The 27,424-nt window shown below is 41.2% G+C and overlaps 1 protein-coding gene and 2 long non-coding RNA genes across 9 annotated transcripts in view; 1 reads left to right on the top strand and 2 right to left on the bottom strand.

Annotated features, from left to right (window-relative positions):
- ZEB2 (zinc finger E-box binding homeobox 2) overlaps positions 1-27,424 on the top strand; it is a 133,707-nt gene that overhangs the window by 45,295 nt on the left and 60,988 nt on the right. The window lies entirely within an intron of this gene.
- LOC122240914 lies at positions 22,395-25,468 on the bottom strand. Its single transcript, XR_006220705.1, has 2 exons — positions 25,400-25,468; positions 22,395-25,172 (listed from the first exon to the last, which is right to left on the bottom strand). It is a non-coding gene; the product is annotated as an uncharacterized LOC122240914 (long non-coding RNA).
- Positions 25,481-27,424, bottom strand: part of LOC122240912 — a 4,620-nt gene continuing 2,676 nt past the window's right edge. The window contains exons 4-5 of one of the 2 annotated variants that reach the window (XR_006220702.1): positions 27,368-27,424; positions 25,481-26,777 (exon numbers count right to left, since the gene is read on the bottom strand). The exon at positions 27,368-27,424 is cut by the window's right edge and continues 11 nt beyond it. This is a non-coding gene — a long non-coding RNA (uncharacterized LOC122240912). The other variant, XR_006220701.1, reaches the window with a different exon arrangement.

The following is a 27,424-nucleotide window of genomic DNA, read 5'->3' as shown; positions in this document are numbered from 1 at the left end:
TGTTTAAATGCCACTGGGCTGTTATTGAATGCTCACCATTTCTCTGGGTTTTATATTCTTGTACAAGAAGCTTTGGGAGTTTCCTTTAATTTTGATAAATATTCAAATTTGCACATAATTTCTACACTTCAGTTTTGAATGATAGAAAATTTCCCATGCTTGTTGAGTTTCCTTTCAAGTAAGAAAGTAATTCTTGTAATAAATGAAAATGTTGCGTTTCTTTTTCCCAATATTGTCAAGATAATAAACCCTTACCTTAGTCTATAAATTCAAGATTCACTAATTTATTGAAATGAGAGCCAAAGTAGTCTGCGAGAAATCTTAAACAGCGAATGGTAACTCAAAAGAAATGGGTAATTATGTTATCTTAGGTAAGGATCTGTCTTTTTCTATTAGAAAGTCCTCAGGCTTGGGAAACTTATGATTCAAGTGCCCGTAACTGGGTTAGAGCCCTCAGTTATTATATGGTACTCCGTCAGGCCCTATGAATGAAATTGCAAGCAATGATTACGATACTGGTGTCCCTTATAAATATAGTATACCTGAGAGATGACAGTCAGAGAAAGTTTCTAGCAGGCACTAAATAAAGTGGTTTGCTTTGGCTTTACTTGCAGGGAAACCTGGTCAATGGTGATCTTACTTTTTCAATGGAACTTAAAACCTGATGCCATGTGACCGACCAGGCTGCTAACATGAAGGAGAAGAGTCGGTTAGCATCATTAACATTCTTTGATTGGCGAGCACATTAGGAGGTAGATAAGGGAGCAGTGCAGGCGACCCACCTCCTGGCCACGGGAGGACAGTGCCTGGAATGTCTGCAATGCGTTTCTATTTTTGTCACACCTATGTGTGGCCACCCATCTGGTCTGAATCAATCAGTTCCATCCCAGGGCTCTGCTTCTCTCCCAGCTGAAATAATACCCTCCTTTTCCAGTGTTCTGCCTTAAGGAGGTTCACTGTTCACAATTGCCCATGCAAGGCTATTCACAAGCCTACATGTTTGTAAACACTGGTGAACCCAGGAAGAAGCACTGGGGAGAATTTAAAAAAAAAAAAAAAAAAAAAAACAGAATATTTTATGGATTCACTCTGTTCTACTAGAAAGAGTACTTGGGGGAGCTGAATGAATCATTAGCAAACTATTTGACCCCAGAAAGTAAAAGAATGATGCGATACCATTTTGTATACATATATCCTAATTTATTTTTTAATGAATTTTTCTTTGCTTGAGTTTAAACCATGAATTTCTGTGCTGTTTTACCTACAGCAGATAAACCCAGGGTCTAGAAGTATTGGCCATGACTTAGCCTAAAGTATCTTCTTAGGCCATTTCTTTCTGCTCCACACTAGAATACATAATGCTCAAGTTGCCTACACTGCTGTACCAACCCTACACCTCTGCTTCTAGATCATTTTCTTACATTCCTCATGTGCACACTCTGTTCTTCAGCAATCCAACATCCATGCCTCCCCCATCAGATTCCTGCACACCTGACAGCCTCTCTCTTGATGTTCCAGCTAGTAGACTACTGACCTCTATTAAAAAGGTCAAGGTATTCACCAGTGAAACCTGCTTTCGTACCACATAGCACTCTTCCCACAAGAGACCTCAAAACTTACTGACATTGGCATCGGCGAATTAAATAACATGGTAAAAAAGCAACTCATGTTCCCTATCTGCCCACTTTTCCATTGCAGTGGGAAATACCACCCTATCGTGGACCTCCCAACCGGGAACCCCAGGGTTATTTTTGTCTCACCCACTGCCTTTCTCACTCCCCACATCCAGTCTGTTAGCAACCATGGCCACTTTTTCTCCCTTTTTTTTTTTTTCTTTTGGCCAACATTTCCTGAATCCACCCCCTTCCTTTTCATTCTCATAGTTGTGGTCTTAGTGTAGGCTTTGGCCTTGGCCCACTGGGAATTTGCGGGCTTCTTCTGTATCTCCCTCCATAAGAGCATATCAAGCCTCAGCTTAATTTACCACTTCTCTGTCTGTACCTTTAACCAGCCCATCATTTTCTGTGGGCTCCATGGAGACTGTCAACTGCTCTTTGGACTATGTTCGGAATCTCCCTTTCTAGGTCTCACCTCCTCATCTAACTCCCTTCTAATGGCACTCACCTTTTTGCTTGCTTTTCCTAGGTAAGCCAATCCATTCTTTATCTAGTCATTCTCTCATTGTTTCAGAAACTCTTCCATGTTGTACCGATCCCTGATCTGTGCCCCCTGTGTGGCAGATCCCGAAACTCTGTAACTTTCAATAGTCCTTCCTTCCCTTCCCTCCATTCTGGTATGGCAAAGTATGGTCAATGAGAATGAGTCCAAGTTCAAAACTTCAGCTCTTCCAGTTGCTACCTATGACATTGAGCAAGTGACCTAACACCCCTAAGCCTCAGTTTCCTCATCTATAAAATGGATTCTTGTGAAAAAAAAAAAAAAGAGCGAATTATGTTGGACACTGCTGACACATCATAAGCACCAGTTAAGTCTTTGTTGTTGTCATTATTATTGTTACTATCACTGTTTCTCAGAGGACATCTACCCAGTCACACACCTTCAGTTACCCTCACACTGTGTGTTGCTTTCTCCTTGCATGTAAATTTTGATAACACAATCAGGTTTCTTTAATCTGGTTCCATCAGTAGATTACGTCCTACAAGTCAAGGGCAACGTTAATTGAACATGGCTGGTATTGAACCAGGTAATGATGAAGACTTAAATGATGCTTTTTGAGGATGATTTTGAAGCAGGTGATGTCAAAGATTACGATGATAATGAGGAGGAGGATGACGAAAACATGGCCAGGTGCTCCTTTGAGTTAGTACTCTTTGCTCATACAGCTAAGTCTCCAGAAAACATATAGTATTCCCCCTCAAATTAGTTTTTTCTTCCCGTTACGTGGAAACATGTTATGCGTCAGAAAATATATTGTGCAGAGTGCATGGGATTTATTTCTCAGAAAGCAGAGAAATGGTAAGAATTTTAAGTGTTCTCCATACTTATTTAGATCTCACATCAGGAGATAAAACAAATGAAAACTCTGACTTGTTAATAATTTACATTTTAGTGGAAAATTCATACATGCTGTTAAGATACCTCTAAGACCCAACACAGAAAATGCAAATAACTTACATCCACTGTGCACTCAGAATTTGTCTGAGAAGAAAACATCATCAATTTTTTTTTTTTAAAGGTGTTTACAAGGGACTATGGACCATATTTACGGGGTTATAATTACAATTTCAGGCGACTCTTTTGAAGTATGCTTGGAGATGATCTCTCCATTCATCAGGTGTTTCTTACAGAAAATCCACCAAGGTCTACCTCACCACCTAGGAGGTAGCTTGCAAATAGGGGATTTCTTTTCAGCAAGCCACACCATCACTTTTCTCTAACAGCTTATGCAAAAGTTTCACGGGGGAGGGAAAAGCCCAAGCCAAAGAGAAAGAGAGAGAGAAAGAGAGAGAGAGGGAGAGGAGTGTGCATGACAATAACTACCTCTGTCCCTTTGGTTTTTGTTCTTTTCATGTCATGGAACTTTTTAGCTGTGCTGCCTGGGTAACTGCTCTGGAAGGTTGGAATATCTGTTGTTGAAGGAGGTTTGTGATTGAGGGCCCTCTGACACAACCTTTTGTTGCATTGAGGTGTTTGATCCTCTTTCCTTTTCTTCTAAAACCAATCCCATCCCTTTAAAAAATGGATAACCAGCACTTCTTTTACTTATTGTCAGCTTCTGGAAAGTTACCGTGGGGGTTTGTAGAAGTTTAACTAGTTAACTCTTTGCCTGCTGATATGCTGCTGACAAATATTCTTCTGTCTGAACACGAAAGGTTTGAATCGCTTTTATCAGGTATATGCTGTTTTTACTCATGCACAGCAACTGAAACGCACCCCAGGTCCCGAAATAGAGTGCTTGTGTTCAAGGTCTTGAAATGCGAGAGTGGTTCGGGCTTTGAAATGGGACACATCCTTATCTTTTTGTCCTCAACCCGAAACGTGTGAGAGGTATGACTCTGCCATTTGAAAAACTTGATAAGAGACACTTTTTTTTTTTTTTTTTTTTTTTTTTTTTTTTTTTTTTTTTTTTCTGCAGGAACGACAGGCTTTGGTAAAAAATAAATGCGACGAATTACTTCAAAACTGGGAGGTGTAACTAGATGGCAATGGAAGAAAAGGGCCTCGGAATGAAAAGTGTAGGGGTCTGGTTCCAGCCTGCTGACTAAATGCTGGAATAGCTTTTCCCCAAAGGAAGGGACACGGCCCAGGCTATGGGAGAGAAAAGAAGCTTAAATGGATTATTTAACAAAAAAGCAACTTATGGCTTTTAGATAGTGACCTACATTCTGCACACAATGATGATATTTTTACGGCGGTGATAGGGTTAATAACCTCACATCATTCATGTAGTGTTTTTTGAAAATTGAATTTTACTGCTACAAAGTAAATGTAACAGCCCTCTGGAGACAATATTACAGGCACTTTATTGTTTGCTAAGCTGATGTCATCTTTCTACAGACTGACTTTAAAACAAAGGCAGAACATTTATTACAAATATCACTGTGTGAAAGGAAATCTACTGAAATATTGTTTAGAAGGTGAGCTGATAAAAAAGTATTAATACTTGGCTTTGATCATCTTACACTATAAAGTTGTGACTTCAAAATGCTTCTCATGTGATCTCTATTCAAGGCAAAAACTTCATCCTGGAAATTCCTATCCACCTCTCTACCATTATTTGCCTTCAAGTTGGAATATTTGTTTAAGCTTCCCGGGTGTTTTGGATACATTTTTACTCTGTAAGGCAATTTATTAACACAGTTGATGAGCGCTTGAGAGGGAAATTAAGGAGCACCTTTCAAAGACGATGGATGTATGATTTAAGAAACAAAGTATGGAGATGAAGCTGTTCAGTTTATATAATGAACTTTCAAAATCACCTGTAAGTGGTGGCTGGAAAGTTTGCAATTTAAATAAGCTGTCTAAGGCTTTGCCAGGCAAGCATTCTGAATGGCAGGCTGCTTGCAACTCAGAGAGTTTGGTCTCTATATCTGATGCACGTGTAATATAGCGTGAAGTTGTTTGTGGATCACACAGGAGCTTCTTAGAGCTTCATTTCCACACTGTAGCCCTTGAAAATGTATCAAATGAGCAGACACGTTTGGCTCTTCCTCACAAGGCACAAGTAATTTGTTTGTAAATCAGTTACTTTTCAAGAAAAGTTAAATTAGGGACAACTTTGGCTTCTTTGATGTTTCCCACTTGGAAAGCCAAAGAGCAAATTAATGATCATTTTGAAGTCATCATGATAATGAGGAAAATATAATTTAGCGGGCTACACTGTCTCCAAATCACTTTTCAGGTGTGGTGTATGAATAACAGCCCAAATGACCAAAATAGCCTGATGGTGTTTTTCTAAGAAAATGATTTAGTGCTCTGCTTTTGTCTCTGAAGCCTGGTTAGAAGGAAAACATGGGTCAAGGAAATTGGGTTAGAAAAAAAAAAAAAAAAGCCTGGTGTGGGGTAGGTGTAGAATTATATGAATAATGTCTAATAGGGAGCCTGTGGGCACTCACCAGATCAGCAGACGAGAGTCTCGCCAGTGTTTGTGAGCTGCTCAGGACAGACTGATGACATTTATATCAATCAAAAATGAATCCACAGACATTTACTCAACATGCTCTGTGAAAGGCAATGTGGGTAACTGGTGTATGGGCCATGCCCTGTAAGAAGTCTACCTGTACTTAATTGTGATTGAACCAGGAATAGAACCGCAGCATGTAAAAACCTTGGGTTGCTACTGTGTATACTTCTATATGAGAAAGCCATTGTTTTTGTAAAGCATACACCTATTTGAAGCATTTTACTATAAACCTGCCAACAGGGAAGTTATTTTATATTTGGCCAGTTCATTGTCACATTTGACCAATATTAGCTACTTATCTGGTGCCAGGTGCTTTAGCACCAAGGGTCCAAATGTGAGTCCTCACTGACACAGATCAGTGTCAGAAAATATAGCTCGGTGGAGTCAGAGCCTGGCACATTGTGAATGTTTTTAAAAAATCAATATTCCGTAAATACTTACTATTTCATAAATGTGCAAGAAAGCCATGAATGTTTGTTGAATGACTGATAAAAATGAATTGAGTAATACTCAAGGTAAGTCCTTGATTCCATTTATGTACTGGAAGGGGCTGAGATTCCCCCTCCTTAACCAGGTCAGCACAGCTATAAGAAATGACATGCTTGAGTTGGCCTCAAAAAAAAAAATAATAATGTTTACCATGTGAGTAAGGACAGGAATTGTCCACTGATGATGGAAGCAGCACCATAGAATATGCCACAGCCCAGTTCTGGCCACTGCACACCTTCTTGATGTTGCTTTATGGATTTGACTGGTGCCCTTCTCTCTCTGCTCCCTATTGTACAGTCAGTAAAACACACACTCTCTCTCTCTCTCTCTCTCTCTCTCTCTCTCTCTACCATTGGGATTCAATTATTCACCTCCTCAAGTAAGAACGAAAGTATCTCATTCATCTCATGAAAGAAGAGAAAAAGCCTTCCTGTCCCTCACTTCTATCTATAAAACTCAATTTCAGTTGTGTACTAAGAGAGCTCAGTTCTGACCACTGGTTTTAAGCATCCAACACGTAAGAAAGAAAGAAGGGGGTGGGCAGTTAATATTTAAACTACCTACCAGTCTTGTAATAAAAGGATTTTTCAAACATCGAGATGAATTTGGTGCCAAGATGAAATCATTACAGTTACTTTTCGTCTCCAACTTAGCAAGAGATCTCATGGATGGGACGCTCAGAGCAGGACAATTTGGGACGGTTCCAACTGTATGAGGCCTGGTGTCATTACCTCCATAAATAGAATCGAGCTTCCTTTCTTCTGCAGCTCTACATTTCCTTGCCTTTGATTCTCCTCCTTTGCTTTTTCTCCTGGCAGGCCTTTCCTCTCTCCTGTATCAGCCACTCCATAGGCAGATGTGCCTCTTTTTCCATTTGCCAGACACCCCCCCTCTCCCAAATCTTCCAAACTACTCCCCTTTGAAGTCTCTATTACCGATACAATCACTTTTGTTTCCCTTCCATCCCCTCTCTCTCCACTCGAGCTTCTTCTCTCCCTAACCCCATTAGTTACATCTGCTGCCCCTACCATTCAGCCTGTGTTAAATCGTAATGCGCTTGACATAACTTCGGTTTGTCTGCTAAGTACTCAATCAGCACGCACTGCTATCTTCTGATTTGTAGGAAAGGGGGCAAGAGTGAGTAAGCTGCCTCAAAATGCACTAAATGATTCAGCTCTGCCCAATTAGCCCAACTAAAATGGGAAATTGACAACTAATGATAATGAAATAAATGGGTTTTAGTTAAGAATATAAATCCACAAACTTGGTTCCTGATGCCTGTGGTAGATACTGTATCCTTCATATGGTGCTCAGATGGCTCAGGGGATGTTAAGGATGGACGAATGAAGGGAGGTGTATAAGTAATTGCAGTATTTGTTAGTTGACTGGAGTTCTTTCCCTGGGATTCATTAATGGACTTTTAAGGGATCTGCGAGCCACCAGAAATCGCATGTAACATTGTGTACGTCCATGCATCTTCCTGGGCAGTGGGGCCCCTACACTTAATCCGATTCTTAAAAGAATCTATGTGTGACCTTCCCAAAGGTTAAAGACCCCCGGAAATAAGCGAAGACACCTATTTTGTCAGTGTTTCCCTATGGTGTGGTTCCCCCCCACCCCCCCAGCCCATTTTAATATCCTGCCTGATTTGAGCAGTTCGGAAAGTAGAAACATAGGGTTTTAAAAGAAACATTTACCTTCTTTAAGAGGAAAAATGTTTAAACCACCTACCAGGTTATACAATTTACTTTTCTTATTATTTTAGTTTTACTACAATTCAAAGACAGACCTTTTTTTTTTTTTTTAACAATGGGTATAATCACACATCTGAACATAAGAATTAGTTTTATGCAGTTCCATAGAAAACCAAAATCTTGAAGAACACTTTCAAAACAACCAGAGAAAAATAAACCATTCCTTATGTCAGTCTTGTTAGAGAGGGATTAGGAAACTGGCAATTATTTTGGCGACCTTAATTGTTGCGCGGCAGGAAAATATGTAATTAGAGCACGTTCCCAGGCCCGCACACACCTGCAGCACATCGCACAGTTTAATGTCAGCTTTCAGTGCCCGTCGGTGCCAGGTTCTAGCACAGCCAGTCACAGTGACGCTCTGAGAACATTTCGGACTCATGTGCTGTGGCTTCTGTGTATGAAAGAAGCAGGCATTTACACGACCACACAATGGGGTGCGTTGCCGCAACACTGTTTTCATTCTTTTCTGACGCCCACCTTCAGCACTGCCCTGGTTTACTCCGTTTGAGGTTTTATTGTTACGGTATAATAGTCCTGTACATTTTTGAAATTCCCTTATTATTCAGCTTATTAATACAGTACTGACTTGATTACCAGGCAGCAGTTGCATGGTAGAAGATTCAGATTCCGTGCATTAGCTAAGTCAGAAGCTGAGTACATTCTTGGTATAATGAGAACAATTGTTTGACATTTTTTCTATGTTAGAAAGATGGGCTGTGGTAGTTCTCTCTATAGTTGCATTTTGGAATTCACTGTATATTCCCTATATGTTGCTGAGTTTTCATTTTTTCGTGTAGGGAGAGCTTAAAATGTACTCTCACTAATTTGAAAGTGTTTCGGAGTATGGGAGGACTCTATCATGATTCTCATTAGCATTTGTCTTCATTTTTCTCTTTTATTGGCTTTTTACAACGGAAAGAAAGAGCTCAGATGTTAGGAAAAGTAGCTAAAGAGAAACAACAGTATGTGGGGTGTCTGTTTTTCAGATAATTCCGTAATCTGGCATTCTGATGGTTAACAGACTTCTCCCCCTGAGGGAGATACACTGTATTTTGCTATCTGACATGTTGTCATATATAAAGAAATCAATTGGTAATTAAATGATGCACCTTGTGAAGATGACAAAAGGCATTTGGTTGCGAAAAGAGAACTGGGTTTTGAGGGGTTTGTAATGAAGGCCTAATGACTATTCATAAGAGATTTTCAGTCCGTTGATCCACTTGACTGGAAAGTTCTGCCCTGGAGAGTTAGTGCTGTCAGTTTCTCTCACCTCAGAAAGCCGCCGCAATCGACGGTGTAGAGGATGAGCGGGAAATTATCTAGCTGTTGCTGCAGGCCTGTCTTAGGTCACATGCAGAAGGCACATCTGGCTTCCTGTAGGTACAACCTCAGGACATAAACTTTGGCTAAGTTTTAAACCATAAATATGTACGAGTGACACTGAATAAGTTACCTTTTATTCATATTTTCTTTATTTTAGATCGCGTGCAAGTTGTGTGGGGAGGCTGCCATTTTGGCCTTCTTCTTCTCCCCGTTTTATCAGTTGCATGTTTGCCTGTTAGGCTAACAGTCCCTGTTTGGGGAAGTTGTCAAGGACCGAATGATAACAGCCTCCTCAAACCACCATACCTTGGTGGTGAATATGTCAAAGTCACCATGAAGGAAGGTCAACTGAGGCGAGTAGAGAGCCTATTATTGGGTAGTCCTCTTGGGGGGTGCTTATTGCCCTGTTTGGCACAAGGCAGCGTGATATCAGAACTTCTACACTAAGACTACATACAGGAATTACAGAACATTGCTCTAGCATCTGTAGAAAATGACAACAACAAAATTCATGCATTCAGAAGCTACCAGTGACTGTCAACCGTGGGCGAGGCACTGTACTAGCCTCAGGACACAGAGATGAGGGAAACGAAATCTCAGCCCTCACAGTTTCTGGAGAAACAGACCAAAAAGAAGAGAGTTGTACTATAACACGGGAAGAGCTGTGATCGAGGTGTATAACAACGCAAGTCTTCGAAGCCAGGGATGGATTTTCTAAGAACGGTTGGGGTCCGTAGGTGATGTGAAAGATTCTTGCACGTGTTCCTCCTTTCCACTGGCAGAGCCGATCTAGCCAATGAAAAGTGAGTGGAAGGAGTGAGGCGCTCCCGTGCTTCCCTCTAGAATCCCAACGAACGGTAGTGGCCGGCACTTCCTGTACATATTTACTCTTGGAAAGCCGTCCTCCATGTTCTTGTATCCGGAATCTCACCTAATCAAAGGTAAACACATTTATCACCTCATTAAGGCTTGGCTTATGGCCTCGTGAAAGTGCCATTTGAGGTGGAAATGTCCATCAAACTCCTTGTCTGGAGCATCTGTAAGGGGGACGGACTGGCCAGCGAAGCAGGCTTTAATCTCTCGATATCAAACCAATTTAACACATAGCGTGTATTTGAGAAGATGTCACTGATGATTCCTCCTTGTGTGTTGTGGTTACTGAGTTGTGCTGATGTGTTTGCTGGAGCTGTCAAGGTGGACCAAATGAATGGACAGATGCCAAAAAACCAATTATGCCTATTAATGTACATTGATTGCTTGTTTAGGTTATAAAGCAAATTAAAAAATACATTAGTATTTAAACCCTTTTATAGCTGGGCTAATGATGACTTGTAATATAGTGTCTGGTAAAGAATATTCTATAATACCTGTGAAGCCCAGCTATGTTATCTAATTAGTCGACTTTGACTTAAGTGGCTATAATTACGGAAGTGAATAGTCGCCTCTCTAAATAACAAAATGGTAGATTTAAATATATAAAGATGTTGACTTGATTATTTAATATTTGTCGCAAAGACAAACCACCTAAATAGAGAGATTAATTCCACATCAGTGCAACATTAAAAGGGAGAGAGGATGCCAAGAATCCCATTAATTTGGGATATAAGTGCCTGAAATTTCCTCGAAACATTTACACCAAATAGCAGCAACAAGATGATAGCAAGCAGTTCTCTCTAAGGAGAGAGAAGTAAGGCCAACACGGTTGGAAGGTGCGCAAACTCACACACCTGCATTAAGGATGGTGCGTTCCATCAGGTGCCAAACGTAGCCACCACTAACCGAGCTGTGAGGCACTAAGCTAGGTATTTTGTGTTTCCTCAGGTCCATTGCCCCTTGCTCCATGAAGCCTTCCCCGAGTGCTCACTGTCTCCTTTACTCTGCCACAAATCTATGCTTTCGATAAAGATGGCACTACTTGAAACCATAGCAGGCCACTTGTACATCATTGTCATTCTCCCACGTGTTTAACTTAGATAACCCTGCTGCCAAGAAAGCTTTCATACGTATTTGCTTAGTTGAATGGCCGACTTGAAGGGGAAGAGGTGACCTCTTTCTTTCCCTCTCTCTCTCTCTCTCTCTCTGTGATTTACTTTGGCTATTACTTTTGAAACATACATGATATATCCCCCGATTAGATCGCGTTACCTCCTTCACCGGCTGTCTGGGAATTTCCATACTTCCTGACAAGAACTTCGGGTGAATTGGCGTATACCGTTTTTCTGCTCCTCGCCCTATTTCCTTCAAGGCCTTTGAGTCATAAGCGTTCAGTACCACAGTGAATAATCAGTGCGATAGCCACGATTTGGTTTTTCCTTTTAACTTTTGGGGGTTACTTTTGAACACAGTACAACTGCTCAGAAGGGCTTTTTCACAAATTGTTTACTGTGGCAGTTGCTACCCTATTGGGCTTTTCACTCTGAACACGCAGGCGGAGAGCATTGATGTCGGTGTAGCGAATAATGTGTACAATTTTTAAAAACCCTGAATTTACTGAATCCCCATATTATGCTTTCATGCTGCTCTTTCAGAAACTATGCTAATACAATACCCCTATAAACCGATCTTGGTCCTGGCAGGCCCTATTGGAACTAATGGGGCCTGACAATTCTTCAGTTAAAAATTATACATGAGGGTCACTTTCCCTTAAATTATCTATTGTATGCCAGCTGTTCACAACTGCAGCGCTTCACCTTCTTTGCACTGCTAGAAATGTCTAATTTCCTCATAATATCCGTAGCAACTCCTCTCGTGGACGGCCCGGAAGGTAGTGACACTTCGAGCACACCTTCGCGGAAATCACACGGGAGCTAGATTTTCTGTCTTCTTTATTTTTATTTTCTTTTTGGTCCTGGAGAATGTTTAGAGGGCTCCTTTCGCCTGTTTCATGCCACAGCACTTGAGTTATATCATAATTTCTCATTTGCCGCACAACTTTATTCTATTTTTATGCTCCTAAATGACGCAGCTTTAAGTACCCGTGAGTGGCACTTCCGTGCTGTGAGCGCCATCAAAGCCAACCTCAGACAGATAAAACTCCTGGCATTGTTGGGTTTTTTTTGTTTGTTTGTTTTGGGTTTTTTTGGTTTTGTTTTGTTTTTTCGCTGGGGAGGGGAAAAGATGAGTCGTCACCAAGAAGCGCCTTTTGTTTCTGAGGCCTATGAAAACTATGGCCCATAGAACCATTTACCAGAAAGAAAAAAATCACCCAAGTCATGTGTCTGAATGAAGGCTCTCTTCTCAAACGTTCCTCATTGCTACAGAGCAGTTATCTTTGGATTATAATTAAAAGGAGGTGTTTTTTTTTTCTTTTATTCTTTTTGTTTTTTTTCCAGAATGCTTCCAAGTGAGGTATTTCCCCCAAAGTTATTGGACCTTTTTACCAACAAGTGGCTGGGATTTTAATGAGCTTCCCACTCCCTACCCCCGCCCCATACAGAGTAATGGATGGCCAAGAGTGGATGTGGTACAAAGGTGACACATTTAGGGATATTTTCTGCCTTATTGGTAAAAATGGGGAGGTGGGGTGAGAGGATTTCCTTGATGAAGTAAGTGTGATGTTAGTAGTTATTTCTGTAACTCGGTGAAAATACTGCCTATTTAGGGCCTAATTTTTTAGCATATGTTACCATGCACGTACTAGAACGGTGGCCAGTGCTTTCTGACTCTTGGCTATTGAGGAACTTGCAGGTTATAACTAGTTGCTGTAGAAACCTGGTCATCTGGATGCTTCTCAAGAACACACGATTATTTTTGAAACCTTGGTGCATAAGCCAGAGACTGCAGCAGTTGGACAAGGTCACATATCGGTGGCAGCGACGTGTCTTTCCCCTTTCCATTGTGTGATCCTCCGGGGTCTGGGGCATTAATATGCAACGGTTCTGTTTTTCTTTCAGGAGGACTTGTAAACTCTTTAAACAGAGGCACACAGTTTGCAATTGTTGCGGTACTGAGTGGGTGTATAGAAGCTGGGGCTGCAGCCTTGTCCAGTTGCACATAGAATAAAACTGACAATGATGCAATGGGCCTGGCATGTAGACAAGTCCGTGGGATGGATGAATGGTGCGGCTCTTGCCGTCCGTCCGGTGGTGGTAGGCCCTGTAATAGCTAGCGTAGGAAGGGTGGTGAAAATTGATATGCACTATTACTACATGTATAAAACTTAACACTGGGGCCATTGCACAGGTGGGGGGTTCCTGTTTATTGATTTTTATGACTTTGTTAGAACATACGCTTAATGCTTTTATACTGCAGGAGCTCTGGGAGGGCTCACCTTGGGTAATAAACCTTTCCGTACTTTGCAATCGCTCACGATTTACATGGGGACTCACATTATCCAGCACAAAGCTCGGCATCCCACCACCCCCCCCCCCACCACCCTGTCTACTTGGGTTGAGGAGTGCTATAAAAAAAAAAAAAGCAAAGAAAATAACTCTAGCACTTACTTTGAATTTTTAAAAAACCTGTCCACTCCTGCTATGAAAATGGCCCCTAATTCTCATTACTCATATTTCCAAGAAAAAATTAGTCACACAAACTTATGTTATGTGTTGTCTCAGAGGTTGAAAGCAAATTAGGTTTCCAATAAGACAGTACATCAAACAAAGTAGCATGTTCTTGATGCCGATGACTTTTTTTTAGAATTATGGTTGGACATTTTTGGCAGACAGATTGTCTTTTGCTCTATCAAAATGACAGTTTCTTTTGTAACTGCAACATTCATAATTAGAAGGAGAGAAGCAATCTGCCCAATTTAATATACTAAAAGAAGTTTAGAGTCTCTGCTAGTAATTTCATTATTTTAAAATTTGAATTAATTGACTTAAAATAATACAGTTAAGAAGTATAACTAGCAGGATTATGGAGAAAGGTTTCTTTTTCCTTAAAAAAAAAAAAAAGAGCACTCTTAGTATTATACTTCAGATGAGATTACAATTTTCTGTTGATGCCAGGTGCCCTGTTCTAAGATTCAGAGCAGGAATGTGAATATTCATCCTTGCAACAGGGCTGAGAGACGTTGTGGGGAAAACCCTGGGAACAAGGTCACTTTAAACAAAAAAGTTCTCCAAGTTTCCCATGCTTAAGAGGCTGGCTGGGCTTAATTAAAGTCAATGGATGACCAAAAAGGAGGGGGGGGGGGGAGGAAAAGAAAAGAAAAAAAAAGAGGAAGAAAAGAAAATGAAAGAAAAAAGCAACAAACCACCCCCACTTCAATCTCTTTCTGGGCCACCATTCACATTCCATACCTTAGCTGTTGCTGTTTAACCTCTTTATATCTTTATATCAAGAACACTATTTCTTCAATCCCCCTAACAGCACTGATGTGCCCACCGGTGAATATCACTCTTCCGCATTCTACGTCTCTGACCTATGTCACTGTAGGTGGCCCTCGCCCGCCGCCACCACCACAACAGAAACAAATCCAGCATCGTACTCAGAATGAAATCATCATAACATAGCGACCTTGTTCTGGACGTGATGTTTGGTTTCAGCAACCTTCTTTTAAGCAGCCCTGGGCAAGCTTAACATTTCCTGTTGGCTCAGACGGTTACCTTTCTTCATATTTTCTTCGGGCACTCTCTTTAGGGGACCCAGGATGCTGCGTGCCCAGGATGCACAGGGCCAGAAGTTGTGGAGACTGAAAATTCACAAGCGTGGAAGGCCTGTTTTCCTCCTGTGTAATGGAATGAAGCCTCCGTCCATCTTAAAAAATACATACATGGCAAGATCTCTTTTCACTCTTCCTGTATAATTTGTCACACTCAGCTCTAAAGGAAACCAACTCCTTAGCTCTCTTACCTTATTTTGTACCTTAGCTGACTTTCATCTTTGCACGAGCCATCAAATCTGGATGTGACAAATACATGCGTTAAAAAAAAAAAAGCACTTCATGTATGAGTTGGTGGGTGTTTTTCTCTCCCACAAGAAATAACAACACTAAGTATTATGTACATTTTGGGGTATGTTTATAAGACGGCAGGAAATTTTTTAACCCTGAAAACTTTCTGATTGTAAACTATGCTCTAAGTCTACAGGGGCTGTGTTCCAAGTCCTCCACTCTTTTACAAGTGTGTCGCTCACAGACCCGTTAAGTGGGAAGGCAAACTTCCCCATGGCGGCTCTGAAGTATGACGTCAGGCTTAGCTGCCAGGTACTCGGAGCACTTACTCTACTGGACACCTCCATTTCAGGGCCGCCTCTTGTATTTGGATGGTTCCACGTATCCTTTTTCTCAGTCCTCTGTCCTGGAGAAGCGATGCTCTGTTTGGTTCTCGTTTGTCCTAATATACTCAAGTTATATATCAAAAGATATACACATTTGTATAACTCAGGAAGCCAGGGATTAAAGCACAATGTATCTTAACACAGCCTCTTCCGAGGTCTCTAAGAGCTATCTAATGCTTAAGTCTTGGGTTAACATGGACTATAGGATTATATTAGGTTGTATAGATACTTGTATCTGTACATGCGTATGTTTGCATATGTATATACCTGTGTGTGTGACTTAGGGCTATGCTGACATATTATTTTCTATCTGTTCATTTATTACAAAGAGCAGGCGAGCAGACATTTCACCTCTCCTCTCGCTCTGGTCCACATCATTTAAAAAAGCCTGCAGGATTTCCATTCTAAATTAAATACATCTAAGGGTACATCTTTTATCAATTCTTTATTCTTAGTATCTCAAAATTCTGAAGTCTTCTTCCTTTGTCTCAAAAAGGGGAACTGCTGAAAGCATTTCCACCTGGATGCTTAAATTATTTAAGTTGCAGGAACCAGACCTTTTCCCTCCTGAGTAGTTGTGGGTTTTAAAGGCTAAAATTGCTTCATCATGCCAAAGTGAAAGTATGCATAAATTATTTAGTTAAACCTGAGAAAATACAGACTTTTCCCAGTGATCTTTCAAGGGCTGCCTACTTAAATTTCAGAAGAATGGGCAGGATTTTTTTTCTTTCTTTTAGAAAATTTAAGTATCTGCTGTGTCTTCCAGCAGTTGAAATGTGAACGAAATTACAGGACGGTGATCTTTGAAAGTCCAAGCCTCATATTGTCCAGTATATCCATATCATGCCCAAGGTGCATACTGTAGACTGAGTCAATACCAGTAAGACTCATCCAGCTGACAAGCATAGCAAATTATTTTGAGAGTATTCTTATGAAAGTCAGGTAACTTATTACAGATCTCTCCCTGATGCTAATGTAAACACCAGTGAGTATTTCCAGTTCAGTGTCTATTCATTCAGAGTTTATATTTCAGTTATAAAAATATAAAGGAAGGCAATTTTACAATATTATAAATCATGTTTAATTGATACCCCCCCCTTTAATTTTAGTAAATAAAAATGCCTGAAAATGTGAAGTAGTATGTGGTATGGGGGTGGTGATGTGTATGTGTGATGACATTAAAGAACCAGTGAAAACAGCCCACAAACATAAGCAAAAGGGGACGGATGTCAAATTCTTACAGAGTATAAGGGACTCAGTTTCCCAGGTACATTACAGAATCCGTGACGTTACGTATCTGTTCTCTAAATTAGTCTTGACATTAATACTCCAATGGCGTTCTCATGACCGAGGGAAGAATAGTATATTTAATCGAATACCCAACCTCAAACCCTCAAAGAAACATTAATTGGGACAGAAAAAAATGTCAGCCAGAAAGTTACGTATAGGAGTTATTTAGTCTTTTGTGGAATCCGTTTGAAGTTTACGTTCAAATACATTGGGAGATGAGAGTGACTACAGTAGAAGACCAACATGTAACTGGTGAGTTATTGTTATTTAAAAACATAAAAATTTTAAAAAAACTTTCAAACACGATGAAACCTCTTCCATTCCACAACGATGGGCATCACTTAATCCATTGATACATGTTTGCTATGTTGCAGACCACGTGCTCTTCCTCCAATCTTATTTGGTTTTTCTGCAACTTTTAGTTCAGTTGCTCCCAACCTTGGCTTAGTTCTCCCCTTCTCTCCATTTTTTCGTTTTTGCCTGGGCACGGATGTGTCCACTAAGTCAGATGAACGAGATGAGTATTACACCTATGTTACCGTATGCTGCTAAATAGTTAGAAATTCTGTCTTGGCTTTTGTGTGCTGACTTACATTTGTATCCCAGAGGTGACAAGAAAGAGCACAGGTAGAATGTGGGGTCAGATAGGATCTGGAGGCAGGGACCAGATCCAGATTCTGCCCTAAAGGTAATTTAGGGGGAAGTCCATTAAGAATTTGAGTCTCGGTTTACTCATCTATAAAACCATGATGATGATAATTGCACCTTCTTCCGTCAAAGGACTGTTATGAGGAGCAAGTGGAAAATGGCTATGACTGGGCTCTGCTGTTGGTAGAATAATGCACAAATGTCAGGCATTCTTACATAATCAACCTGGCCTCCCAAACACAGGAGAAGAAAAGAGTTTTAAGGCACACACGTGACCCTGGGAATGGAGCTATTATATATAGCCCGTAGAGACAGTGCATTTTCTTCTATGTACAAACATACCCCCCCGTGAGGGACGCCTCTCTGGCCAAGACAATGGTGGGAAACCCTGGCTGGTGGCGGTGGTTGTGCTGCTGGGATAATTGAGAATAGACAGGAGGGCGACTTAGCCGTCAGGTGGCTTCTCTCTAACTGCAGCAGGTTCTCAGATCCCTAGGCTGGCCCAAGATGAGAGAACAGTCAGTAAAGAGAGTCTGGCACAGCAAGCGTCTCGGTGTCATCTGATTGTGAAATCTGCGTGTTTGCATTCTCATACAGTACTGGAGCTTAAGCCCTGGCCACTGTACGATGACTATGCAAGAGAGGATCTGGGTCCAAGGTGGGGGGAAGGGAGGTGTTTCTGACCCAAGAAGAAGGCTTGATTAGAGTTACTTCAAGGAATTCTATTGGATAATCCCAACCAACCATATTACGGCATCAATTATTATATTCTGTGTAATGATTTTTTTTCTAAACCAAATACATAGTATGTTGAAGAATTTTACAAAAAGTCCCGTTTGAACCAGTATGAACTAGGACAGGAGTAGTCAGGACTGGTCCAGGAAGGAAAGAAATGAGAACTTTCGAACTTGTCCAATTGCCACTGCAGTTGTTTGAGGAAAATTGAAATGAAAGAAGCCAAAAAAAAAAAAAAAGAGAGAGAGAGAGAGAGAGAGATTTATAAAGAGCTTTTTTTAAGCTTCAAAAAAAAAAAAAAAAAAAAAAAGCCCACACACTTATCATTGAACTGTCCGCTTCTGAAAGGAGTTGCAAGAGTCCCTCATATCCACTCAACTGTGCGTACATGTTAAATTGTTGTTTCCCTTTTCCTTACACTACTACAAGAGAAAGGAAATGCCTAGGCAAATAAACTCTGTTAAAATAACTTTACGGTTGTGACACAGTTTGACAAAAGCAAAGGAAATTCAGAGTCACAGCTCACACTCTATCCTCAGCTGATTCCAGTGGGGAAAATAAAATGCTTTAAACACACACGCGCGTGCGCATGTGCGCGCGCGCCATGGAACAAACCTGGGATAGACTCAGTCTTAAGAAATGGGCTTCTCAAGCGTTGAAGTCTCTGACTTTTCCATCTTTGGGTCATTATAATAGAGTTGCAATGTATGCATTCGTCATGAATCTGGTCAGAGTGAAAGAAAAGTATTTGGCTGAGTACTGTTTGCAAAGTATAAGCCACCTCTATTTTTAAAGACCATGTGATTTTAACTCAAAGCAGTCTCTCCTTGGGGTTCAATGAGCTACCCTGAAATAGATTTTAATTGTCATGACTCCCTAGGATTTAGGTAAGATAACAAATTTGCTTCTTTCCAACAGTCCTCCAAGCACCATAGCACACACAGAGGGAAACATTTTGACCAAGATCTCATATTCACTACTGCTATGCAAATTATAAATCTAACAGAGAGGTGATATATCATTTTTATTAAACTTATAATATGCTGCACAAATAGTGTTTACATAGACGAGTATAAAGTTAATTCCCTCCCGGGAAGCATTTCTAAAAAATATAAATTGTACTTTGAGAGTTAATCAATTTGCTTTTTCTCTTTTGGCATTTTAATTGAAGCCTCCAAACTGTATACTTCCTCAAAGTATCAGAAAGCAAATATCAGTTGTGTGGTTGTAAAATCAACTCTTAATTTTCTTTCAATGAAGTAGCAGATAGGCAGCCTGTAAATTTCACCTATATTACTACGGAGCTGCGGCGCTATAAATTCAAAACAGTGTGCAGGTTGGTAGAAATTGAGGTCCAGGCAGCAAGCATGTCCATAAACTTTTCTCAGGTTATTGGAACAGAACGAATCAAAAGCGGTTCCTGGTTGTATGATATTCTCTTTTGATAGAGCAGACTTCTTGTCGTTAGCAATCCAAGAGCAGAGGTTAGTCAGAGCAGAATGTAATTTCTAGCAATCTGACAGACCTGCGGATTGAAGCGGCAGGTTTTCCCTTCCGATTTCAGGGAATTGCTTCTTACTGTGACAAATGATTAGCTGTTATCTCTGACTGAATTTGATTTCTACAAGCAGCTGAGTCAGGTAACTTTGCAGCATTTGAGGGGGTTTTTACAGGAAATGAAATCGGCTCCCTAGTCATATGTGGACCAAATGAAATCTTCCCTGTCAGGGCAAAATTGTGCTTTTGGTTAATTGGAGGCAGATTTAGCATAGAGGGTGTGTGTAGTGATGTGTGTGATGTGTGTGAGGAGTGTGTGTGTGTGTGTGTGTGTGAGAGAGAGAGAGAGAGAGAGAGAGAGAGAGAGAGATGCTATGATGGTATAGGCAGGCACACCTATGTGCACATTCACATACATGAGGGATAATTTCATGGCTCTCTCCTAACTTTCAAAATCCTGAGTTCAAACAAAATGCCTACCTTCTGCCCAGGGTTGACACTTTTAGTCTAAACTACAAGTGAGGACAATCATATGGGCATCAGAATGATGAGTTCCCAAATAAGAACGTCCTGCTTTCCAGAGAGTTGGAACTGCAATATTGATCAAACTACAATAGATACTGAGCATGGTTTTCACGAAAATATGCCATCAAAGGGCGGCTGCTTTCAAAGCAAGAGGTTTAGGTAAAATAATTCATCCTTAATCTCCTCCAGGCTCCAGTCTACATTTTGAATTGCAAGGGGTTCCAGTGATGGCAAATGTCCTCTAGATGATAAAACAAAACAAAACAAGCCTGGCATGGGAAGTTCTGAGTTTACACAGTGCCCCTTGTCATCTGCTTCTGACGGAGCCTTGACAGTGTCTATACAATTATGACCTGGCTTATCCTTCTGTGTATTGTTAGTAATTGCTCTGGATATCCTGAGTTTGAATAGTTCACTTTTAGTATTTCACCCGTTTGTGAGTCTTCTAAAAAGTGACCATGGATGTTTTGTTGTTTCTAATCTTATTTTAACAACCGAAAATGAACTGGATTTTCCAATTGTCGAAGCAACACCGTTAGGGTCACTATTAATAATATACCTGACTTTGTGGTGAACATAATGGACTTTGTTTATAAATCCTAGATGAAGACAACAGAGATTGGTGGTACCTAAGTGAAAAGTCACACTTTTCTCAGATGTTAGCGTGCCATTGCTAGGTTTATATGAATAATTCGAATACGTCCTTGCCCTGTCTTCCAGGCTTTTGTGGATCATAGCTACCGTGAGCCTTAGTTGTGCTAAATTCTTTACTTAGATGGATCTCCCCAATGGCAGATACGTGTGGACCTCTCCCTCTCATTTGCTAGAGAATAATTCTTTTAAGATATCAGTTCTACTTTTCCCCAAACTTCTTTGGCTTTCTATTGAATGGCGTAAACTTATCATTCCATGCTGGGCTGCCCCTCCCCCTTGCTTCCCTCGCCACAGAAAGGGTAGGGGGGAGGGTAGTTTAGCCCACACCTCTGGTTAGTATTAATCACACAGACATCAGGTAATCACCTAAGTGCACTCAGACATACTAATAGAATGATTTACAGACCAGGCCTTTGTGTTTTTCTAAATCTCATTTTAATTTATTTAAAGTGACAGTGAAGCTAGACTCCAAGCTAATGAGTCTATGCATAGAAATGATTTCTTTTTCCGCCTCTGTGTTTGCTAAAAGTTTCTGACTCTGAAATCTGAGGGGTGGGGGCGGGGGGGAGCCAGCGAAAAAGGAGTTGAAGTAAAACACAGCACAAGAAAGTAAGGAGCAGGCACTGGTAAAAGATGAGAAATCTGATCTGATGGTCAGAGACCTGCCCTGGGTCCAAATAGGCCTCGTCCTACCCAGAACTGTCCAGACCAGACAGATGGGGACTTTGTAATATATATTTTAACGTCACACTGTCTGTGAGGCAACCGAAATCCTTTGGTATCTAACAGATTGGCCTTTTCTGACCAACAAGCGGTTGAGAAGGCTATAAGGCTCTGTTGTAATGCATATTAAATATAACGCTCACCGCTTGGCTTGGCCTAACCTTAGTTGTATTAACAGATTGTTTGTTTTGATGACTGTGCCGTGAGCGTGCCAGATGATAAGGAAATGGTTTTGGATTAGTTAGGACCTATAATATAGAAACTAAATAAGATGCTAGACTTACAAGGATATACATTTCCTGTAAAAAAAAATGAATTCCCTTATCAGGATTTACTTGAAAGGAATATGTCTTATTACAGAAGGAGAATGCCTTGAGGAATGTGGGAAAGATTAAAGGCTTTTGTCAGTAGTTTAGGTTGGGACCAGGTTTCCTGTGTAGCCAGCCCTCCTGTCCCCACGTAAATGTTTTGCTTTTCCTCCTCCTCTCTCTTTCTCTTTAAGGGGAAGAGTAAGCCCTCCTCGCTGCCTGGCGGTGTCAGATTAAATACCGAGATGGCGACAGGAAAAAGGCTGGAAGGAAAAACAAAAGACAGGGGGTGAGAGTTATCAGGTTGGCGACGGAACTGCAGGCTTGTCGGACTCCAATTTACAGAAATCCAAACAGATTTTAGTTGACACGATCTGCAATCATTACCGCCGGAGCAGAGCTAATTAAGAAATTAGCTTTCCTGATTGCCTGTTCTCACAGTGATGAGTAGTTGAATAATGTTGTATGGCTGAAATGTTCTAAAACCAGACAGTTTAACAAGTGTTTAGACTTTTGTGGTGATGCTGTATTTACTTTATCTATAATATCTCTACTGCATCACTATTTGTTTTCTCTCCTTTGAGGCACCCCTTGATTGTTTTTTTTTTTTTTTTTTCCTTTTGCTTGGTTCACCCTCTCCCTCTTGGCATTCAATCAAGGCCTCCCCTGGCTTTAGCAGCAGAAAGGAGAGCGGGGTCCTGCAAACGTGTGGTGTGCCTCACAGAAAAAACTTATCAGAAACTTGGGGCACGTTAAAAAAAAACATATTTCCTACCTAGTTACACATTTTTCACAAGAACCTGCGAGATCTAAAGTAGTATTTGATACAGACATTTCTGCACATGACTCAGTACAGAGTTTATTATAAATACTATGTGAAGGCTTTCTTTAGATCAGTACAAGTGCGTTGAAGTCACTGGGAAACGTGGCTTTGGACCTCAGATGTGTCAGAGGACAGGGTTACAATCCTTCATCTTTCCCCACTGACCTTTGGGGGATGCAGCCTTTTTAATCCTTCCTACAAATTGTCAAACACATAGGAATGTAGTATCTGGGGGAACAAATCGTTTGATTTAAAACTCGGACGAAGCGATGAAAGGTGAGTGTCCTGGACCTTAGGAAACAGCATCCACGCACCTTGGGCGACGCTATGCCGTATGCACACGTGCTCGCGTGCCCGTAACCACCAGACAGCACGAGAGGTAAAGGTTGCTGCCAAAAGAGAACAACTTCTTTCCGAAGCTAAAGAAGACTCGCTTGATTATAAACTCTCTCACAATACAGCTAAATAATAGAGATTTAACGCAGGTGTGCAGGTGTCACTGTGAATCCCACAGCGGGAGGTCAGAGTATCGCTAACTTCCAGGATGCTTCCTGGAAGAGGAAGTTACACGATTCAAGATGCTTATCCTCCAGGATTTCCAAGTTTTAAAATGTAAATATTGATCTATGGGAACAGCAGAAATTTCCAAGTTTTGTTCTAGTACACCTTTAAATAATTTCTACACCTGTCTAAGAACACTAAATACTACTTTTTCTTAACAGAGTCCAACACCACCTTTAAATTACCAACATAAGAGACACTAAGCCAATAAAATGTGCAGTTTCCTTCTGGATGTTTATTTTCCTAAATACAAATTGCATTTCGACTGGGAAACAGTGGATTAAATACTAGAAACATCTTTTCTCCCATGGAATTCTCTTTCCCCAATTTACCTGAGAGAATCTTATAAGGAATGTAGATAGACTATTACTTCCTAAGTAAATTTAAATTTAACACCAATTTACTCACGCTAGTATTTCTATATTGGAACTAACAGCTTCCATAAGACCTCTGCAAAGTGCCAGAAATATGATCTCATGCGTAGTAACAAATTTAAATGTGTTTTATTTTGCATGTCCCTTTTCCCTGTGCATTTTCCTCATCTCTTCCTTTCCGTGACTCCCTACTCCCAGTTTCTAAACCTCTCATCCACTCCAGAGACCCAGGAACACTGCCTAGGGAAGGAGCTAACTTGGAAAAATGCACCAGACTCAGATCTGCTATAAGTAACACGTAATTCTTATCCACACACTTTTTAAAAATTTGAAAGTAAAATTAGTATATTTCCCCCTGGAGTCCCTACAATTGATACAACATCACTTACTACTGGAGTCTCTTACACGCCACCCTAAAATACCTCATCAGAAAGACTCTGTGTCCAAAATGCCAAAGGTCACCTGCCCTTTCCTGAAACACTGCAAAAGTCTGACAACTCTTCTGACTCTGACTTATGCAAATCCCTGACTCAACTGGACTCGTTAAGTGCTACATGTTTTCATCCTTACTCGAGTCAGTTTGTAACCTTTAGCAGATCATTTCAGCCCAGTTTTTGTCCTTTTCGTCAAGAATGATGAATTTGGTTTCACGGTCACTGTAAGCTGAAGGACGTGGTGACCACATGAATGGTCAGAAGCAAGGCCAGCTCTCAAAATGGCCACCAAGTCTGTGTCAAGGCATCCACCTTTGTTCTGATCCAGAAGGGAAGATACAAAGTTTCACGGCCAAACTTCACCTTGTGCTCAATCCAGCTGGGTCTGAATTGTAGCCACAGCCTGCGCTAGCAGCAGCTATTCGGGTTTTTAAAGATGTACTTACTATAGGTGTGGGAGGCTTTGGTTAGTAGTGTTGTTTGTTAGGGATGCTTGGTGTGGCTGGAGGAGAGGGGGACCTGTCATTGATGTTCCTTATGCTAGTGTGGGTTTCAGCTCCCATCTCAAAAGTCAGGGTGGTAATAAGCAAGGAGCCCAGAGGAAACCACCGAGCACGTCTTCCCGAATAGCTCTCCCTGTCTCCTGTGTTCTCATGCTACCCAGACGCCCACACCCTGCGTCCCCGGCAGCCTGCCTCCTTCTGAGGTGCAGTGCGAGAGGCCAATGTCAGGTTTCTCTCAATCTGCAGCAGAGAAGCTGCTGTCTGTCGGCCGCCCCTGGCAGTGAGGGCAGCTCACCCCACTGTGGCTTCCTTACCACAGGGCAGGCCGGCTGAGAGCTCGGCCAGTTTCTCTTCCTGGTGCTGCTTGACTTTTCTTCTCTGGGATTTCCAAGGCATGGACGCTCGTTTGTCTGAAACTCTCCTAAACCTCCCGACTAAAAAATAAATACCTAAGTACGACATAAGCAGCGCGCACAGGCAGGATAATTAGGATTGATGGGCTCTTTTAGGGGCACCAAATCCTCATCCTCCCCTTTCCAGTCACATTTCTCACCTGCTCACGCGGTGCCCACCTGTGGCTTGCTGGCATTGCCACTGCCTGCGAATGGGGAGGTTTCCAAGTTCAAAATGAAGGCTGGATCTTCTGTGGTAGGACTCTACCAGGACTGTGGGGAGTTAGCGAAGGAATTAAGGACAGTATGTTGTCCTAGTTTGTGTCACTGCTCCCTTGTTTATGTTCTTCCCCCGACTATTCCCACACCCCCTCTCCAGATTTTTGCATGGCTTTTATAGCCTCTAGTAATTATATCAGCAGCATGGAGTCTATTTTTATCTCTTTTGAATGTGTGCAACATAAATGTCAAAACCCATAAAATCTCTTTTTAGCACGTACCTTGCGTGCAAGGTTTCGGAAAGTGTGATGCAGCATTCAGGGAGATGTTGCATTTTGAGGTCAGACAGATGAAAACTGGAAAACTCAATTTCACCACTTAGCTGCGCGAACTTCCAACAAGCCCCTTATCATCTAGAACTTTTGGCTGCTTGTTCTGCAAAATGGAATTCTATACGATGGACAGCACCACATTCTAGTCACTTGTTTCATGCCTGGGATGCCCCTTTCCCACAGCAGGTATCTCCAAACACCTAATTTTGTTGTTGTTGTTGTTGTTGTTCTGTGCCTACGTGTTAAGATCTTTCAATGCCCTCCACTGCCCTTTGCCAAACTTAGAACCAGAGAAAGAACAAAAATATTACTGGGTCAGCATGAGTACTGTGAATTATTACAGGATCCCATCACAAAATTATTTATTACATGAGAGAAACACACAGAAGCCACCATCACCTAAAACTTTCTCTGCACTTAGCAAACAATAATAATAACATTAATAATAATACCACCTAGCATTCGCAAGTGCCGGGCTCTGGGTATTTTGCGTGTGTGGATTCATCTACATCTTTACAACTACCCAGTGAGGTAGATCCTGTCTTTATCTCTCCGTTCAGTAGAGGAAGACACTGAAGCAGGTTGAACATCTTGCACAAAGTCACAAGTTAGTAAGTAGAAAAGTGAAAATTCAAATTTAGACAGCCAGACCCCAGAGCCTACGGAAACATAAAATGTAGGAGAGATAGGAGGACTTGCACTGCTGAGCTTTTCCAGCTTCTAGTACAAGGCTGTTTCCTCTCTTTTCACTTCCTTTTTGGAATTGGCCCATTAGGGAGGCCAAATGGGCCTGTCCGAAGGGCACATAAACCTGGAATCCCTTACTCAGCTGCTACTAGGTAAGGGTCACCGTGCTTCAAGGGATAGAATGGCCTCAGTATGTCCAGGTGGTCTGGTGCATTTTTCTTATGGCTTATTAGTTTATCTTTAACATAGATGGGGAGAAGGATTTGGAGAGTTGTGGAAAAAAAACGTGTTCCTTTCTAGTCAAAAGTATACTATTGTGAAGAATAAACAAGATGGAAGTAACATGGAGACAGGGAGGGGATGATCATAAAAAAAAACAACAAAGGGTGTATTTGATGACCATAAACAAAATCCAGCCGTCAAAGAAAGAATATAACTACCATAATATATTTTGGGGGGCAAGCAAATAAGAGTCAGTTCTGTAAAGTTTCTCTCCTTTCTCGTAAGCGAATTGTTCATTTTTCCGGTCCTATTTCCACTGTTACCGTTGCAGAGAGCAGGGGAGGCCAACACCGCCGGAACCCACTTCTTTGTAAGGTTAAGGCGATTACTGACCAGATGCTCAGCAGCCAGAGAAATGCTCGCATGTAAAACAGAACAGGGGATTGAAGAACTTAGGAGGTGACATTTAGAGAAGTATGGTATCTTGTAAACACCAAAGTGCTTCAACTTTTATCACACTTGAAAATCAGTTCTCTGAAATTTACAGTTATTAAACTTAATCCTTAATCTTTGGTACGGTGCCCTTATGAGTCATCAGACAAACTCAGATGTGGAAGTGTTTGAGAGGAGAAAAAAAAAAAAAAGGAGAGTAAATTGATTAATGATCATTAAAATACCCTGGGATCTGGGAAGACCCATAGTAAAGAGCACTGGGCATGAATGAATATTGATCTAAAGATCCAGCGCTTTGCTGAAGCTATACAATGTAACAGGTTCTGCAAAAACAGTCCCAGAAATGAAATATATATGTATCTTTTCTGCATTAACTAAGCAGCTAAATTGCTTGCTGACTAGGTTGGAGAAAAGAAGGGCGGATATGGAAAGGAAGGAAGGAATGCTTCAGTATCCTTTGGCCCCTGATCTAGGGCGTCTCTGGGAAAAAGAAAGGAGTTGGAGCATGGAGTCTCCTGAGAGCATCATATGAACATTTGAAATTGTATCGCTCACCCGGTGCAGGTGTGTTTAGGGTGTTTAGGCTCGCTCCAAGGTAGGTGGGCCAGGCCT

Source organism: Panthera tigris, chromosome C1 (genome assembly GCF_018350195.1).
Source record: "Panthera tigris isolate Pti1 chromosome C1, P.tigris_Pti1_mat1.1, whole genome shotgun sequence".
Taxonomy (NCBI): domain Eukaryota; kingdom Metazoa; phylum Chordata; class Mammalia; order Carnivora; family Felidae; genus Panthera; species Panthera tigris.
The sequence above is the reverse complement of the archived record's forward strand: the minus strand, read 5'-3'. Positions and strand labels throughout refer to the sequence as shown.